The sequence below is a fragment of the Stegodyphus dumicola genome, chromosome 6, assembly GCF_044657685.1.
Source record: "Stegodyphus dumicola isolate Sdum_Otavi_A_Nest chromosome 6, ASM4465768v1".
NCBI lineage: Eukaryota > Metazoa > Arthropoda > Arachnida > Araneae > Eresidae > Stegodyphus > Stegodyphus dumicola.
The window spans coordinates 74,578,362-74,596,852 of NC_140773.1; the positions used below are offsets into that span (position 1 = coordinate 74,578,362).

An 18,491-nucleotide genomic window follows, 5' to 3' on the forward strand; every position below is an offset into this window, starting at 1 on the left:
AAGCCTTAAAATTTATTTCAGTGATGAGGCTATTATATTGAACACATCATTTCAGTTCTTCTCTTCTTTTCCCCTTACTATTACTAGTTTCCCTTACTTAATAGTTGTATCAGCAAAGTTGCATCAGCAGAGCAAAAGAGGCAACCGCTGCGGCCGCATCATCAGGCAGCAGAATTTAGAGACGGCGAAGCTTTTAGAATTTAGGCAGGCACTGAGCGCCAGAATTTGAAAGCCGCAGTGGACTACATCGGGGGGGGGGGGGTAAAAAGCAAAGTGCTAGCCTGCGTATCAGTCACACTATGGTTGAGGTATTCATAGATTATTATTAATAGTACGATATTCCATTAGCAGCAAAAATAATTTTTAACATTGCAATAATACATGGTGTGTTATACGAACCAATGCTCTTCTATATGCAAGCACTGAATGATGTTGAAGTTAACGATCAATAACACTTAAACGGATAAAAAATTAAAAACAGGCACTCCATAATTAAAAAAAAAATAGGCTTGATAAATTCATAGCAAGTTGAAATATATCTGAGGTAGAAAGTGCATCTAGTACATCTAGCTTACTAAACATCATAGCTTAGACTATCTAGCCTATCTTAAATATACTCAAAACACCTAAAATTGCGCAAAATCGATAACATGAACTCGATTTTATAATACGGTTTGGAATATTTTGCGTTTTATTGAATATTGTTCTGAAAGGGAGAATAACGTGTTCAGATGAGTGCTAATTTAAGGGCCGAAGCTTTTGCCCCCCTCTCAATGCACATAAAAAGAAAATTATTTCACACGCAAAAAGAAATTTAAAAAAAAATTATAAAAATATCATACAGAGAATTAAATAAAAGCTCTGTGTTTATTTTTATAGTAAAACTTTAATTCTGGTATTCTAAAGTGTTATTTTACTCATTTTTCTGTTAGCAAAAATCATTCAGCCATTTTAAAAGTTTGTTCTATAACTTTGGTTAGTCTTCTGTAGACAATACAGTAAGTTTTCTTGAGTGCAAGATACTCCTTTTTTTCGAAGTGATTTTTGAATTTGTATTTAGAATAATTCAGTTTACAACGAGTATTGCTTATAGAAATTGCAAAAACAATCGCAGCAGTATTTACAATATTTGAAATACATTCTGGAGCTTGTATTTTAGAATAAACTGTAAAAGTTTAGAGCGACTGTCCTTCCACATCTCTGCTTCACCTCTCCAAGCAAGTAACAGAAATAAAACTCTTGGGTATTTCTCTTTTAGAGAAGAAATTTTCTTTATTTATGTCCCAGTGATCATAATTAAATTGACGTTTGTATTTTCATTCAAAGTTTGTATGCAGTAAAGAAGGCATAGCAAGAACACGAAACAGTTGAAATTTCTTTGAATATTTTTTCCAGTGTACAACAATTCTACTCAACTAAATTTTGTATAATAGTTTTCTTTACCTCCCAAACAGAGTGTATAATATGGCTTAATACTGATAGTTCGACCAGAGGTCAAATCCTAAACAATCAGCTGATAGCACGAGCGTTTTCGTGATTTATCTTACACATAATGTAGGGCATGTTACGTTGTAGTCATGCAGAAGTGAATGAATAGGAGCCCGTTTCTTTTTCATAATATGAATACGAACCAGTTCCGAATTTTTAAGCTCTTAATGGAGAATCTAAGTGCTCCAAGACCACATCCCTTCCTTTAGACTGATAACTGTAGAGTATAATCCAATAAATCCCAATCCTTCTTTCTACTCTGAAGTTCCATATAATTAAAACTTAAAATATATTTCGCAAGAAAATACCGCTCCCCAAAGTGTGCCGCTCCAGGCGAACTGCCTTGTCCTTCTCCCTTTAAGTATGCCACTGGTAGTAATCATTAAGTATAACCATGGAGGTGGGAAAGGAAGGAGGGGCCAATCGACACTAGAAGTGAAGCACTGCTTTGAAGCTTGGGTCACCAGATGGGGTGTTCTTTGTTTACATTCAGAAGCTAGCTTGACAGGATTCTGATAGTATTTCGACACACGACAGTTCCATACAAATCGAAAAAGAGACACTTTCGTATGAAAGAAACATTCATAGTGTGATGGATAATAGCAATTTGTATAGTTTAGTGACAGTTACGCAAAAATCACATCTTCGTTATTTTTCGATAACTAACAACAGCGATTTTGATTATGAATTTGTTTTATAAAATTCTAAGCTGTTGAACTACAAAAATATAGATTTTAAGAAAAATGTTATGCTTAAAGAATGAAAAATACCTTACGGTACATTTAAAATTGTATACGTCTTTCGATACCCTTGATAGAGTATTCGCTATTTTTATTTTATTTTCCAAACGCCAAAATGTTTTAAATAAAACAATTTTTTTTCACATCCATATATTATTGTTGCATATTATTGAAAAAACTATGTATCTGCCTTTGACAAAATACATAAATATTCATTAAATTATTTATAAATGTATTTGAAATGAAGAATTTATTCACTTATAAACAACTGTGAAAGTACTGTGAAGAAATCTAATTATTAAATGTATCTAATTTATAATAATTATAAATGTTATCTAAATATATAATAACCTTAATATTGAATTGTACACATAAATTGAAATCCTGTTGACAAATACGTTATAAAACTATTTAAGCAAGAATTGTTCGTATTGGAAAGCAATCTGTTAAAAGGTATTGTAAAGCAAATGCTATGAGATGCGCACTTAAGAACGTAATAAAGAGTTTTGGATTATGTATTGTTGAAATGAAGGGTTAAAAAAAATCTGATAAGTATAATTAAAAGAATTATTCCCCTTAAATTTTATAATAACTCAGTTACAAGTTTTAAATAATACTTCAAAAAAAAAAAAAAAAAAAAAAAAAAACTTATTTTATTCCCTTTCAGAAATGTTCAGAGAAAGTCAAGTACTATTTAAAGTATTTCGCTAATTCCTAATAATTCTCTAATTCAAAATGAACCGAATAGAGCATTAATTATAAATTGACTTACATTTTTCGATTTAAAAGAAGCCTCAGAAGCCAAAAAATCATGTCATATTTAAGAAAGTATTTTAGGAAGAAGCTCTATAAATAGAAAAGAAATAATGCATAATTTTAATATTAATAATACAATAAACTTTGATCTTAATTTTTGTACCTTAACGGAATAAAATCGAATTACCTTTATTTTTTTTCTAATGTAATTAACGAAAACTTGTGAAAATATTTCATTCAAATTAAACCATTCTGAAAAAACTGTCCTGTGAAAAGTATAGCATTTAATTCCGTTCAGAATGAAATGTTCTTTAAAAATATGTTGTTTTCATATAGTTAGGACTCTGAAGTGTTGTAGAAAAAGAAAATATATACATTTATATGTATATTTACTACGTAATTACAAAATATTTACATCCGAACGCGTCAAATCCCATTGAACTCAATGGTAAATGACCCAATGTTTTGGTCACCACGTAGGGATCGCCGGTGCTTCAGAGCAGGGTACGGGAGAAACTTGTTTAGGGCGACTCCATCTTACTTCCTACCTCCATGAGTATAACAGCTGAAAGCAAATGTAGTCTAAAGAACATTTATGCATTAAACTTATATTTAATTATTGGATGAAAAATTGTTCCAACATTTTCTCCCTCAATTGATAATAACGCTTGATAAGTTAATTAGTAACGTGGCTTTGGTATTTTTTATAATAATTAATATTTCCGCGTCCGAGGGTCCTCCACCCCTCTCCCCTTCCACCAAACCACACGAGAGAACTTTCGGCTCGCCGCATATTTAGAATGCTGCCAAGCCGCACCGACACTATACATTTACAGACATCCATACCTTCTCTGGGATTCAAGCACGTACCCTTCGACACGGCAGTCAGCGACGCTAACCACTCTGCCGGTTGGGCGGCATAATAAATATTTATATTTAACCAGCGAAAATTAAGTGTTATTTATTATAATACTTAATAAGCACACTCTTCTTTAGAATGATATCCAGTTCTGTTTCCCAGTAAAATTTCTTCCTTCCCATCTATATTGTTTCTCCCAGTGCCTAAATGATTAATTCTTTAGAAAGCTGGAATATCCGTATATCAGCACTCTTCCTTGAATGCCCCGCCACATGATCCATTAAAGTCCATTGATGATGCAGGAAATGTTTAAAATTAAAAATTCGAAGTACCACAAAATTTGTGTATCAGAACATCGTATGTCAAGAGCCACCTCTATAATAAATAAACATATTTTAAATAAATAAAATAACTGTTTATAAACATGGTTATCTTAATAGAAATAGGTATCTTCAAAGTTTACAGAAACAAGAGTTTTACTAGTACGACTGAAATACTTATATATATGATTGTAAGAATATATTTTGAACATTAAGTTAAAATGTTTTATGCGTGACCTTTTTGTAACACGACAGATATCAACGCAATAGTGAGTTCTTCCCAAACACGTATCCGCATGTCCATGTCAACAGTCGAGGAGGAACAAAAACTCGGTCCTTGTGGTACCAACACAATAATTATTCACACGCTATTAAATCCAGATGTTGCCCAATATACCCAAGCCATGTTCTTTTTTTTTTCGTTTGAACGGTTAATCCAAAGCAAAGGCAGATTTTCGTCCATACCAGTTCTAAAACAACGTTCTACAATTTTTTTTTTTCATAGTTAGGCACATAAAATGCTTTTGTACTTAAAGATTAATGCTTTTGTACTATTGCTAGAGCTAATGTCAATTAAAGAAAAACGAATGGTAGAAATCGTAAACTTAAAGGCTTCCTCTATAAAACGGTTGTTGCTAGCACATGCTCCCTTTGCACCAGTCTGCTTCTCTCCTTTCCTAATTTGTTTTCGAGAAGTGGCAATAAGAGGAAAACGGGACTCAGATTGCAAGAAAGGACCGCGAACGTTCGCGAAGGTTTTGACGTCTGAAAACAAACCAGCTTCCAGTGAAAATAGGATGTAAATGAATAAAACTGCATTTTACTGCAAACTTGCAGATTCATTTTCGAGCACTTTTGACATCGGATTCCATGCTCTCCCAATCGACCATCGGGTTCATCATTAGATACCCTTCGACAATGGCATTAAAAGTTTCCTGATAAAAACAAACATTTCACTATTTATAATCATTAAATCTGTCTATTTCTTTTAGTAACCCTGCAGAGAATTCTTTTACGCAGCTTAAAAATCTTAAGATTATTACACGAGCACAGAAAAGTTGAGCACAAGTTTATAGTCCAGAAGTGCTTGCAGCAAGAAAAACAGTTAGCAACTGCTCGCATTTTTTAGGCATACAGCAGAGTTACTTTATCGATCTTCAAATTCATTCATAGCGTCAGCACAAAAAGTGGACGAAGTAGAAATGTTTTGTTTCGCTTTCTGTATATTATGAGTTTTTCAGGAAAATATATGGAGCGGTAAAGTCGCTGAACACTGGTACTTCGGTCCGAGGTTCGAATCCCGCGAATGTGCTGGCTGCATGGGTGTTTTCGTGATTTTCCCCATGTGTAACGTGTATACGAGCCAGTTTCCCTTAGAAAGTCCTCCGCGAAGGCATCCCTCCCCTTAGGCAGATAGCCCTAGTGAGCTTTGCCATAATTAAATACACCAACACCAGGAAAATATATGCAAAAAAACCTTTTATATAACCTCTTAGACCTTTTTATAAAATGATACCTTTTTATACCTTTTTATAATAAATAGAATAAATTAAAAGATTTTAAAATAAGCTTTAAAACTCATAAAATAATTAATGAACTAAAAGGAGAAAATAATTTACCATATAATTTTCATATAGTTTATTTCATGTTTATCATATAGTTTATTTCATGTTTATCATATAGTTTATTTCATGTTTATCATATAGTTTATTTCATGTTTATCATATAGTTTCATAAATAATTTTCTTCATAAAATTCTCCTACAATTTTATATCACAAATAATAAAAGCGACTAAATAATAAAATCTAATACTCGACTGGCATTATCAAATGTATAAGCAATTACCTTTATAAATTCATTAAGCGCGCCCCACTCTTTTATTATTCCTGATATAAAATTATAGATGAATTTTATAAAAATAATTTTTTAATATCCTGGTCCCAAGAAACTATAAGATAAATTCTTCTTCTTCTTCTTCAGTGGCCAGACAGCCCGGGATGGGCCCTTGCCTTCCTCGGAATCGAATTCCAAGCTCTTCTATCCCTGGCCATGGACATCCAATTGGTTATTTTTAAAATTCTTAAGTCTGTTTCCAAACAGTCGAGCCACCTAAGTTGAGGTCTCCCTCTTTTTCGGGTGACAATTGGTCTGGCCGAGAAGATCTTTTTAGATACTCGATTTTCATCCATTCTGCACAGGTGTCCTGCCCATTTAATTCTCTGAATCCTTATATATTTTACTATATCTATTTCTTTAAAGCATTTATAGAATTCAGAGTTAGTTCTTCTCCAGATATTGTTACATTTTATGCCCCTAAAAATACTTCTCAAAATTTTTCTTTCAAAGACAGAAATAATACTTTAAGCTTTTTCTGTCATCGCCCAGGTCTCAGCAGAATATGTAAGAATGAGTCTGATTAAGCTTTTGTAAATTAAAATCTTCGTTTTTTTGCTAATGAAGTTAGACTTCAAGTATTTTTTTAGACCGAATAAACATCGGTTAGCATCTGTGACTCTACTACGGATCTCGGGCATTAAATCATTGAGAATAATAAGATAAATTATTTTACTATTTTTAGTTCGTTATTTATTTTTTAAAAGTTTTAAATAAAAGCTTATTTTTTAAAATTTTTTATTTTATTTTATTTATTAGCCCAAAAGGGCTATCAGTCTCGAATCTCATTTTTGACTTGAATGACTATTCAAATAACGAGGCAGTCTCATCAGTGACCAAAAAACCACCGAATACTGGCAGCTTGATTTTATCCCAGGCGAACGGGCTGGATGGTTAGTAACATGAATATGAGTCCCTCAAAAATGCATCCTTTGCCTTACGCAGATCATCCTAGTAGCTTTATCATACTCAAATAACCAACCATCAACTAAATAGCAAACCGCTGTTGCGGCCAAGCGCCTAAAAACGATAAAAAAAAGAAAATAATGCCTTTTATAAATCCAGCTATTCTAATTTTATGGGTCACTAATAATAACAGAGATAAAAAAACTGCGTTTATTGATTTTTAAATATCTCAGCTTGTTAAACAAACAGATTCACTTTGAAAGAAAAATTAAATATCTACCTCTTTGTCACATGACAACAAACTGGAGCATGGAGGATAAAAATATTTTACATTTTCGAAATGGCAATAGATTGTTTTTTTACTTTAAAAAAATTGAATTCTTTTGCCTTACATTTTGCAGAGTGGCAACACATTGTTTTTTAATTGCCGAGTTTGGCAAGCACGAATTCATTAAATTCGCACAAAATATAAAAAAAGAGCAGTCAACAAAAGTGAATCCAACAGCAAACTGATGAATTGCTGTGAAAGGTATAAAACCTTAAAAAAAAGCTGTTCTAGGTGTCATTAAAATCTCAACCTTTTCAGATTTATTTATTTATTTACTTTTGAAGATTAGGAATTGGACATATAAATTGGCAACCCTCTTTGGCCATTTGGTTGGCAATAATTCCGTTATTGCTGAGAAAGAACTCATTTTTATAAAAAAACACAACAATATTTTATACAATTCATGAAATTAAAACACGAAGGAAGCTAAACCAAACGAATTTTTGAAGTAAACAGTAACAAAAAAAAACTAATTCTTTTGTAAATAATACATACCTCAGAAATTGACAACCAAAGTTAGTTATAATGATGCATGCTTAAGTGTTTAGGGAAAAAAAAAAAAAAAAAAAAAAAAACAATAAGTCATCTCCTCGTGCCGAATTAGAATGAATGTTAAAAATATATGATATAATATGTCCCGATAAAATAAATAACTTTAACATTTTTTCAATTCATTCTGCTCTCAAGATAGGTTGTTACAGTATAAATTGAAAAGGAAAGGGGAGGAACAGAACGCTATTTTTAGATCTTGTAAAAAGCCGAGATTCTTTAAATCGTTTCGTATAATTATAAATAATGACTGGTGAGCAAGTGACGCTATTCAGCGACATCGTTATTCAATCAAATCTCGACCAAAACAAACTTCATAACAACACAGGAAAAATTAGCTTTGTTACAATTTTTGAAAGAGTCAGCTACTTGGATTGTGATTGTGTATCTGCCAAAGATCTCCGCACAGGAAGTATAAAAGAGAAAAATTAGCTTCGTTATAATCTTTTTAGAAATAAATGAACATGTTTCCTTCGATTACTTCAGAGAAGCGATAAAAAGGTAAACTTGCACGCCGTGTTGGCAAAACCGCCTCCAGTTGGTCGTATATCTACAGTAATAGAAGACGGCTGGGCATTCTATAGTTGAATGTAATAATGAATTTAACACTTACTATCTCGCAAAGTATAGTTTCCGTAAACATGTCAAGAATGTAGCTAATAAGACGACTGAACAAGTAAATTTGGTTACTTCTACGGATTTCTCAAGATAGTATACATTTTATATATATGAATTATTTTCACTCTGATGAATGATGAACAGAAAAATGTTTAGACAGGTTGTTCGACAAAAGCGGTAATGGGCTTTATGTATTTTAACTGTTAATTTCAGACATGTATTTTTAATTGCAAAGCTCTTCGAATGACCATACCAAATTTCTTGAAAACAACTATATACATGTAAGTAGAAAGTTTCTATGAATGAAAAATCTGATGTATTATATAGGCCACGTAGATTTCAAATGCGTCATGCCTTCATGAATTAAAAATAAAGTTTCATATTTTTACATGGAAGGTCGTAGACATATGCATTATTAATATATTCCTGAAAGCATATCTGATCAATAATACTGTTTTATCTACAGTTGCAGTTGGTGAAAGGTCAGTTGAATGCACTAGCTAAGTCAGGAATTGAACACTCTGGGTAATTTATTCCAGAGTGGACAACATGCGGTTTCGGGGCAAGGAAATTCGCAAATGCTGTGGCGGTGGGAGAGTTGCGCAATATATATGTTTAATTTTAGTCAAGACTCTGTTTATTTCGAGGGCAAACATGTCAGAAGCAAAGAAATTTGCAACGCGGGTAACATGTGTTAAGATTCTACTCAAACACAAAGTTGTTGCTTTTCATAATTTTATGTTCTACTTTAGCGTGTTTTTCTTTTTTCTTGAAGTATATAACATTATCATTAACAGTAATTATAATAAGTCATACAAGAGTTTGGAAATGGAAAAGCGTTATGCTATTAAATTTACAACTCAAAATAACTTAAATAATAATAGGTAAGTAGATATGGTACGATCCACCTCCTGGCAAGCCCAAGTTCGTCTTATGGCTTTTCTAGACCGACCACCATAAATAATTCATATACTTAAATTATGTATAAAATAAAAATTTGTATTGCACGTCTCTTTTTTTTTTTTTTTTCCCTCACAACATTTGGAACCTCCGACGCCCTATGCCATGTTGCCCACTCTGGCCAACGTCACCCAGAGTGTTCAGTTTTTGATGAGTTAGCCAGTGCGTTCACTAGAACATTGACCGATTGGAAACGTTTGATCAATGATTGCAGAGAGGTTGACAAGATAACATCCACCACCCAATACGGCAGATGAACTTCAGCACAGAATGAAGCCGGACTGAATTACCCCTACCTACCCTCCAAAGTCTGTTCGATTCCATGGCTAATCGTAGAACAGCTGCTATTGTTGTCAGAAGCGGTTGGTTGGGGTTTTGATTTCTGAAGGTTCTCTACCTCAAAATTATCTGAAATTTTAATCATTTCATCCTTCCATTATTATGCATTTGTAAAATACTTAAGATTCTACAAATTGTTTTCGTTCATAATTTAGCAATTTAAATGGTCAGCTGTGTACTTAATGAAGCTTTCCAAAAAGTTATTAAAAGCTCAATAGGAATGCTGCTTACGTTTAAATTGAACCATTGGACATCAAAATGAAAAGTGTTTTTGTTTTCAAGCTGTACTTTTCCTCAATACTTGACTTAATACTGAGTGAGATTTCTGGTTTGGACAGCGCGTTCTTCAGATTTTTTTTTTAGCAAATGAAAAGGTCTAGTGATCGATTGCAGAGAGACTATCAAGACAACTCACTTAAAAGTCTCGAATTTATGACTTGTACAGTCATTAGGTTATTTCGACACGGGGGACATGAAAAATGAGCAATGCTCTCACCGGCACGCGAACCTCGGACCTACCGAATCCACGCCGAATGTACTGACCATTACACCACGAAGGCATGCTTAGAAAGCGGGAGAAATATCTTATAGATTTATAGGAGCGCATAAATTTTCTACAGCAGCGAATTCATTCTCGAATATCTCTATCAAATTTGTATGTAAAAATACATAATTTTTCGCTTTAAACTATAACGAATATTTTTAGCGACTGAAATTTTCACTGTAAGTGAATTAAAGGAGGGGGGAGGAGATTTTAGCACAACGCAAAATTGACAATTGCAATAAAATGGTCATCCATTTTGATGATCGTTAGCATGGGCGAAAAATCTAATTCAGGTAAAAAAATTTTCAGAGTGCTTTTAACAAATTTTTCTATTAAAAAGAGATTTTATTTTTATAGTAATGTTCAACCCACAGTTTTCATAAATCTTTCTTCCCTGTACCCAATGGCCAAGCACTTGCTCGTAGGTAGTCATCAGGAATGGCCGAATGCATCGATTATTTAGCTGTTTCGTCACCAAGAACGTTGCAACGGCTCACTAGAATATGTAGACCCACATTGCATCTACGAGAAAGAGGCAGGGACATACACATATATCCAAGCCTAACATGAGAGTGGAACCCCCAACCAGGCAAGCAATAAGCCAACTCTAGTCACTATACCTATCAATAGTGGCGTTTCCATAAAACTTTTATTTCTTATTTTTATTTCTTATTTTAAGAAAATTTACACTGAGAAGCATGCGCCTACAATTATTGAAGTCAATAAAGTCTGCTTTTATTTTTTTTATCAGAATGCCTTTCATGAGTAATTTCGCACAAAAAAAGAAGTTTGCTTTCAATAATTTATCATTTAAGTTCTTACGCGATATTCTATTACTACAAGATTTAAAGATAGTAAACATAAAGCTAACAGCCAGACAGAAGCTAGACAATCGATTTCAGCCTGCTTATAAAAAGAACCTTCTAGTTGTTAATACAATAATTCATTGAAATATTACATGTCTGCATGGAATCGAAATTCCATTTGTTGAAATTGAATCGAACGCTAGCATTATTAGCATTATTATTATTAGCAATATTTATGGAACAAAATAATGTAATATTGTACTGGAAAATGCTCAAATAGCTATCTTTGGTATTCAAATACTAAATACATAACTTTTGTTTTTAACAAAAATGTAAAATTGAGCGCAAGAAAATACAACTTATTTTTTATTGACTATGACAGCATAAGAACTTTGTCCGCCTAAACGAAGGTATGCCCTTTTTAAAGTACCGAGCGAATCCCTAAAGTAAAAAATATATAAAAAAATTAATTCTGTATTCTTATTCTATTTTGATTTCCACTTCTTTAAAAACATTCTTCTTGTGAACACAAAAAGCTTTTTCGTTGGTTTTTATATGCCTCAAAAGCAACGTAGAAGTTATTACATAGTGTGTCCGTAATTTAATCAACAAATAACAAAATTAAATTGAAACGTAATTTTTCAAAGCAACAGAAAATAATTTATATCGATATAATCTTTAGTTCAAGGAATTTCGTTTGTTCTAATTTTTAGGAAAAGCATCAAAGAACTTGTTTGTTTTCACAGAAAATGGTGTCATGCATTGAAAAAGAACTCGTTCGTGCGTTCCTTAGTTCATGGAAACCACATCTCCGAAAACAGCTCAGAGGAGATTCTGACAAGAATTCAGCGAACCAAGGGAACAAGCAATTAAAAGATGATTAAAACAGTTTCGAGAGACTGAACATGTTTTGCATAAAGAAACAGCATGCATCAGTGATGAAAATGTTTACGTCATTCGAGATGTGTTTGTTTGCCGTCCCGTACATCCATTCACCGTGCCAGCCTGCAAACAGGAATTTCCAGGTCGACTGTTCATTAAACTGTTCATAAATGGTTGAACCTGACTACAGATTTGTCAACAAATAAAACATAAAGATCGAGCGATGCATAGAGAATTTTCTATAGACACTCTTGACCGTAACAGTATTTAAGAGCAGTTTCTTCAGAAAATCGTATTGAGTGATGAAGCAACATTTCATGTTTGAGGAGAGGTTAATCGATATAACTGCAAGATTGGGGTGTCAAAAAACTCGCATTTTGTAAGCGAAATTGAGCAAGGTAGCCGTTAAGTTATTATTTGATGTGCAATAATGCATAAAAAAGCTATTGGTCTTTTATATTCTGGGAGTCATCAATTAATTCCGATGATTACTTCGATATGCTGAGATGGTTCGCAGTTAGAAGAAATGCAGCCACACTTTTTTTTTCCAATAGGATGCGGCCCCATGTCATTATGATGTATTATACATGTACGTGTTCCTTGATGACAATTTCATGCCCCCCCCCGTTTTCGCGACATCACACATCTTTTTTTTTTTTTTTTCCTGGGGATACCTGAAGAACTGAGTTTATGCTGCAGAGCACAGCATAGAAGAATTAAAAAAATCGAATCACCACAAAAATAGCAACTGTGACTCCGTAAACGCTTAATAAACTCTGAAAGGAAATCGACAACAGACTTTGTATTCTCCGAGCAATTAATGATGCTCATGCTGAAGTGTATTAATACAAAAGTTTCTTGAAGTTCTGAATTAAAGTGTGTCTTTTTTCCCCTACACCTTATTCTGTATTATTTAGAACATATCTTTATCTGGTGAATAAATTTTGTGGACACCCTGTATTTGTCGTTTAAGGCAGCAGGTGTCCACGACACTTGCGATACCTGTTGAATGTTAGATACAGTTCTAAAGTTAAAAAAAAAAAAAAAAAAAGTAGACCTTTTAATTTTATTTGAAAAACGAAGATAGCTCGAGCGAGTAGAAAGAAAGAGTGGGGATTATTTGCCAAAAACTGCGTAATAGATAGCTTTTTTACTAAAAGCTTTTATGGGATGTATGGGAGAGGGGAGCGAAACCTACGAAATTTTCAATTTTCTCTTTAAAGTACCACAAAACAATAATTAAGTCTTAAACGAAAATAAAGCCCACACCCTTCGATTCGGACTAGCAGTCAGCCTCCATTAAACTTTTACTCTAAAAAGATACGGCTTTTCACCGTTTTGGAAAACCATACAGCATTAAGTCCGCTAACCAGAAGCTAGCCAGTGTTTCTCAAGTTTTTTTAATTTATCAGCCACTTTTAGAAAGCTTTGAATGCTCAACGCCCTGTCCTCGGCAGCCCACATCTATATTTTTTTACAAAACGTTCGAGAAAATAAAACAGTAATGGTGCGATGGGATTCTTTGCAATTAATGAAACCAACAATAAATATACAGCCATATTTTTCTAAATTATAAAAAGAAGTGGAACATGAATTAAACTAGTAATAAAATAAGTTAAATGAGAAGAATGAGCCCAATACGCTTCTACAAGTTTGTCAACATTTGGCTCTATTTTTTGCTAACATCTTTCTCGAAAAATTATTAGTTAGTTAAGCGTTATTGCGCTGAGCTCATGTTATACTAAATAAGACGAACAGGACGCTATGAAAAGTTTTTTTTACAGTATTCCAAAAAGCAGAGGAAAGTTCAATTACCTGCTTCTGCTGCCAAAGCTGATATTTAAATTTAAGTATACAGATCTAAATTTACATATCAGCTCTTTATTTGCACTTAACAAAATATACTTTTAAGTTTGGAGATGCTTTTGGAACTGTTAAAAAATGGATCCAAAAGCAACTCAGGTGCATCTATTTTTAAAACATCTTGAACTCCAATTCTAGAGCTTCTAAATGTTAGGAACATTCAAGTACTTCCTCGTTACTTTTTTCTATAGCTGCAAAATTTGAATAAATTCTCCCAATCCCAAGTTTCTCTTATACATATAATGACATTAGGTATTTTGGAAGGAGGAAAGATAAAAAATATGCAACGCCTTCGCCGGGAATTAAACCCGGGACCTCTCAATTACGCGCTGAGCGTGCAGACCACTACACCACGAAGGCTCGCTAAGAAGGCGGGAGAAATACCTTATATACATAATCAGCTTTATTACAAGCGCTTAAATTATATTTATATGTTTTTTTAGATTCAGGCCATCATCTTGGAGTTAATGATCTCTCTGGTAAACTGTATTTGTTTTTGAATTTATCAAGTCTGCAATTCAAGCAGCATTTTTATTTTCCACAAATTCAAGCGCTGAGAGGAGAGTGGAGAAAATATTCATACAGGTTATCTTTGACAGCCGACAAATTTCTATATGACGAAGATGAGATTGAAAACTTCGTCGTTTTTAATTCAGGAATTGCCCGAATTAATCAATCAAAGTATTACTCTATTCACTGCTTTTATGACGAGATGAACTGAGTTACGTAAGTGTTCATTCAAGTTTTTATTATTAGAAGTTGCAGGTGAATAACATAGTATATGACAAATATATCTGATACCTTTGCACTTCAATGTGCCCTAAAACATTATAGCATCCAACTTTCGTTAGAGCGTCATCAGTAGCAATTAACGGTATTTCATTCAGGGAAGTTTCTTTCTGACAAAAAAAAAAACACCTTTCATAACATGATTCACCTTTAATATTCATTTGTGAAATTTCGAGTAAATAATAATTCTTGGTGCATTTGTTGATTCCTTATAAAACGCGAGAAGCAAGACTTCATTTCTTTCAAAGCTGATTCATCAAATTGTATTGAAAAATGAGATATTATTAAAAAGTTACATACAGAATTTTGAGATAAAGCAATATTATTAAGAAGCACGCAAACATCGTCATCTTCCTCGGATACTGTTGAAAAGAGATTTGCATGCCGCTCTGTTGGCCGAGTAGTCGTGGTTACAGCTGCCATAACCTTCGCTCCTTCCAAAATATAATTCGAATCACAGAAAAAGCATGGATGTTTACAAGTATAGCACATTCTCGCTTATCCGACATAAACGAGAGGAAAGACTGAAAAAGTGGATTTACAGTCGCAGAGTTGTCTGAAGTTAAATACAGTACGTACAGTACTTTATAAGTTTAGTCTTGTCATGATTGAAAGGAATTTTTTTATTGTAATCTGCTTTCTTGATGAGTGCCGTTTCTTTGCTGCCAAGTTTCACCATCTTTAGAGCATCACTGTATCGATTCCTGTAGTTTTTTTTAGTTGCTCCATATGCTTAATTGCAGTTTATACAGTCTTAACTCCGTCGTTATGTGAAATTCTGTGAGGCTCTACAGGTAGTGCTTGATATTGATCTTCAATTCATCGCAATGGCAAGAGCGACTTCTTTAAAATATTAATTTAAAAGTTCTCTAGAGAGGTTTGATGGTAGGAGAGGAGTAGTGGAGGATCCTTTGGGGATTCTCTTATAAAACAGGGATGGAAGTAGGCTAATCCGTGCTCTCACTTACAAAGTTCTTAAGACCTAAGCCAGTGACAGGCGCAATCTTTGACTCTTGACCACGATAAAATTCGTGGACTTGATTTGATGTTATTGTCATAAAATATGAAATAAGTAACAGATACAACAGATATTTACGAATGTGGGCTTTTATAAACTTCTTTTCGAATCCCTGAAAATAATACAAATCTCTACTTTTTTGCCTGAATAGATTTTTGACAGATGTTCTTGGAGCCTGGAAAGTTTTATTTCAGAAAACGTTTCGCATATATTATTAGGCACATAAGGAATTATACAGTCATTAAAGGAATTTTCTGAAAGCATATTTCAACTAATGAGTACAGTACGTTCTGCATTTTCTTGGCTCAGAGAAAGGTGGCAACCGAGTAGGTCTTAAAAGTGTCACTTTTTAGACAAATCATAATTACGTTTTATCCAGTTTAGAGGTCAAGGTCATTTCAGCCTCAAAAAATGGGAGTTTACAAGTGCACTGTTAGCCCCCTTCCGTTTTCTCACTTATTCACGCAGTTACTGGACACCTGTATGCGACTTCAGAATTTGTGGGACAATAGACAGATGTTTTGGCACAAATATTCAACTCGAAGTTTTCCTGAATCATTCCTGGTTTTCTTTGGTTTGAAAGTGGAAACTTGAACACTCGTACCTTTCAGAAGAATGTCAGGAGAGAGAAAAATTTTAACATTTTCGGTAAAAAAGATATTCATTGAGGAGCTTGAAAAATCAAATCAGTTGAAAGCAGCCTTTGTAAAAGCTCGTGCAATTCCCCGTAAAGAGTTAAATGACATTTTATCACCAAAAAACACCGTAGACTGTGATAATAAAAACAGAAAAAGAGAACGAGTGCCTCTCTGTGAAGAAATCAAGTCAGCTCTAATCATCTGGATAAAATGTGCCAGAATACAAAATGGGCGGATTTCCACTTGAAGGAAAAAGATCTTCAAATTGCTGCCGAACACGGGAAAGAAACCTTTGCAGCTAGTAATGGATGGTAGGAGAGGCAGAAGATAAGGCATGACCTGTCGTTCAAAAAATCAAGAGAGAAACATCTGATATAGATTCAGAAATCGTTTCAGACGGGAAAAATACGATGATAAAAGCAATATGCAAACAATAAGGTCCAAGTGATATTCTTAATTTGAATGAATGCGGGTTGTTTTACAGAATCTTGCTCAACAAAATCCTTTCTTTCAAGAAGGAAAAATGCATTGGGGGAGGAGAAGAGTAAGGGGAAATTGATTCTTTTGCTGGGATCCAACATAGACAGCAATGAGATGTTGAAACCAATCGTCAAAAAATATCCCGATATTTTAAGGATTTTAAATTTTTTTCCAGTGAGCTATGACACCTATTCCTGAGAAGCTTAGATGACTTCAGAGATAAGGAAAAGACGATCAAGAATTTAGATGCAAAAATTTCCTCAGAAAGGTAGAAAAATAGCTTTAGCTATTGGCAACTGCGCAACTCACATCAGACTAAGCAGTTTAAAAGCCATAAAAATGGTCTAAACTAGTATATTGCAACCAACGATCAAGGGATTATTCATGATTTAAAATTAAACTATAGAAAACTTTTCATGAAAGATTTTATACCTGCTCTTAACGACTAATCCTCTTTTCCCGTTACTGTGCTTATCTACATAGAAAAAGGTTAGAGCATAATTTTCACCCAAAATATTGCCATTTGGTTTAGACATGCAGGTTTCAAAATAAATTTTTCAGAAGCCAATTCCGAAAACACTGAAAGTGAAGATGATCCCCTTTTATTGGGCTTAGGCAATTTACTAGAAAAACGCTATTTAGAATTTGATTTGTATGAATATGTATGCATGTATAGACAGTGAAGTAAAAATTTCAGTACCGAATATTGTTTCCGAAATAAAAAATTGAAACTTTTCCGAGTCCACTGAAGAAAATGATGACGAAACTGAATCAAATGCCGACGCATAAAGATGCTATTGCTGCAATAAATACTGTTAAAGGATTTTTAATTTCTTGCGAAAAATAGATAAGATTTCGCAACGGTGGAAAATATTGTGAAAAGTAACAGACCGGTATTAAAACAAGCATACATTAAAGACTTTTTTTAAATAAACCAGTCAATAATTTTTTTAGTTTATTTCTTGATCTGTAATAATGCAATTAATTTTCTAAGTAACATTGCAATGTGCATTTAGAAATAGTATTTGCATGAATATGTGTTTAATAATAACCAGAAACTTTAAATATATACGCATATATTCTATTTCGTTTCAAGAACGTTTGGCCTTGGTTAAAATGAAAAATTTTGTTAATCCGCATTTACCGTTACCTCGCTTATAAACTGTCATCCCCAGCGGACCCTTTTGAATGGTCCGCTGGGGATGACAGTTTCAGAGGGTTAACTGCAATTGGGATAATAAAATTACGGCTACTTGTTTTAAATGGGAATAAAATCAAAATTGTTTTTCAGATTAAAAATATTCAAACGAAAAGTATTTCAAAATATAAATCCTTTAACTGCATTTTATTATTCGTTCATTCATTATTTTCTGTTCAACACAGTGCTCGAACAAAAATGCTTAGCTCATCAAGGTTTCAAAAAATCAGTTTGTCTCAAAATTATAAAAAGACCAAAGGCATTCTTCTTTTCGAATCATTATTTCTAATAAGTGAAAAGTTTGCTTTTAGATTAAAACTAGAATAAATACTGCTACTTCTTTACATAACAAAATTTATTAAAATGCTGTTAAGTTTTTTAAAATTTTATATTTAAGAATAAATTAAATTTCAATAAATTATTTGTGACACTTAATTAATACTCTTTTCCGTCAGTGTAAATATGATTAGTTTCAGCATCGACTTAAAACCGCGAAACATGAATGACATTTCTCTT

General features: G+C 33.2%; 1 protein-coding gene across 11 annotated transcripts in view; it reads right to left on the minus strand.

The window, feature by feature from the left end:
• Positions 1 to 18,491, minus strand: part of LOC118192223 (multiple PDZ domain protein-like) — a 1,451,385-nt gene that overhangs the window by 489,307 nt on the left and 943,587 nt on the right. The window lies entirely within an intron of this gene.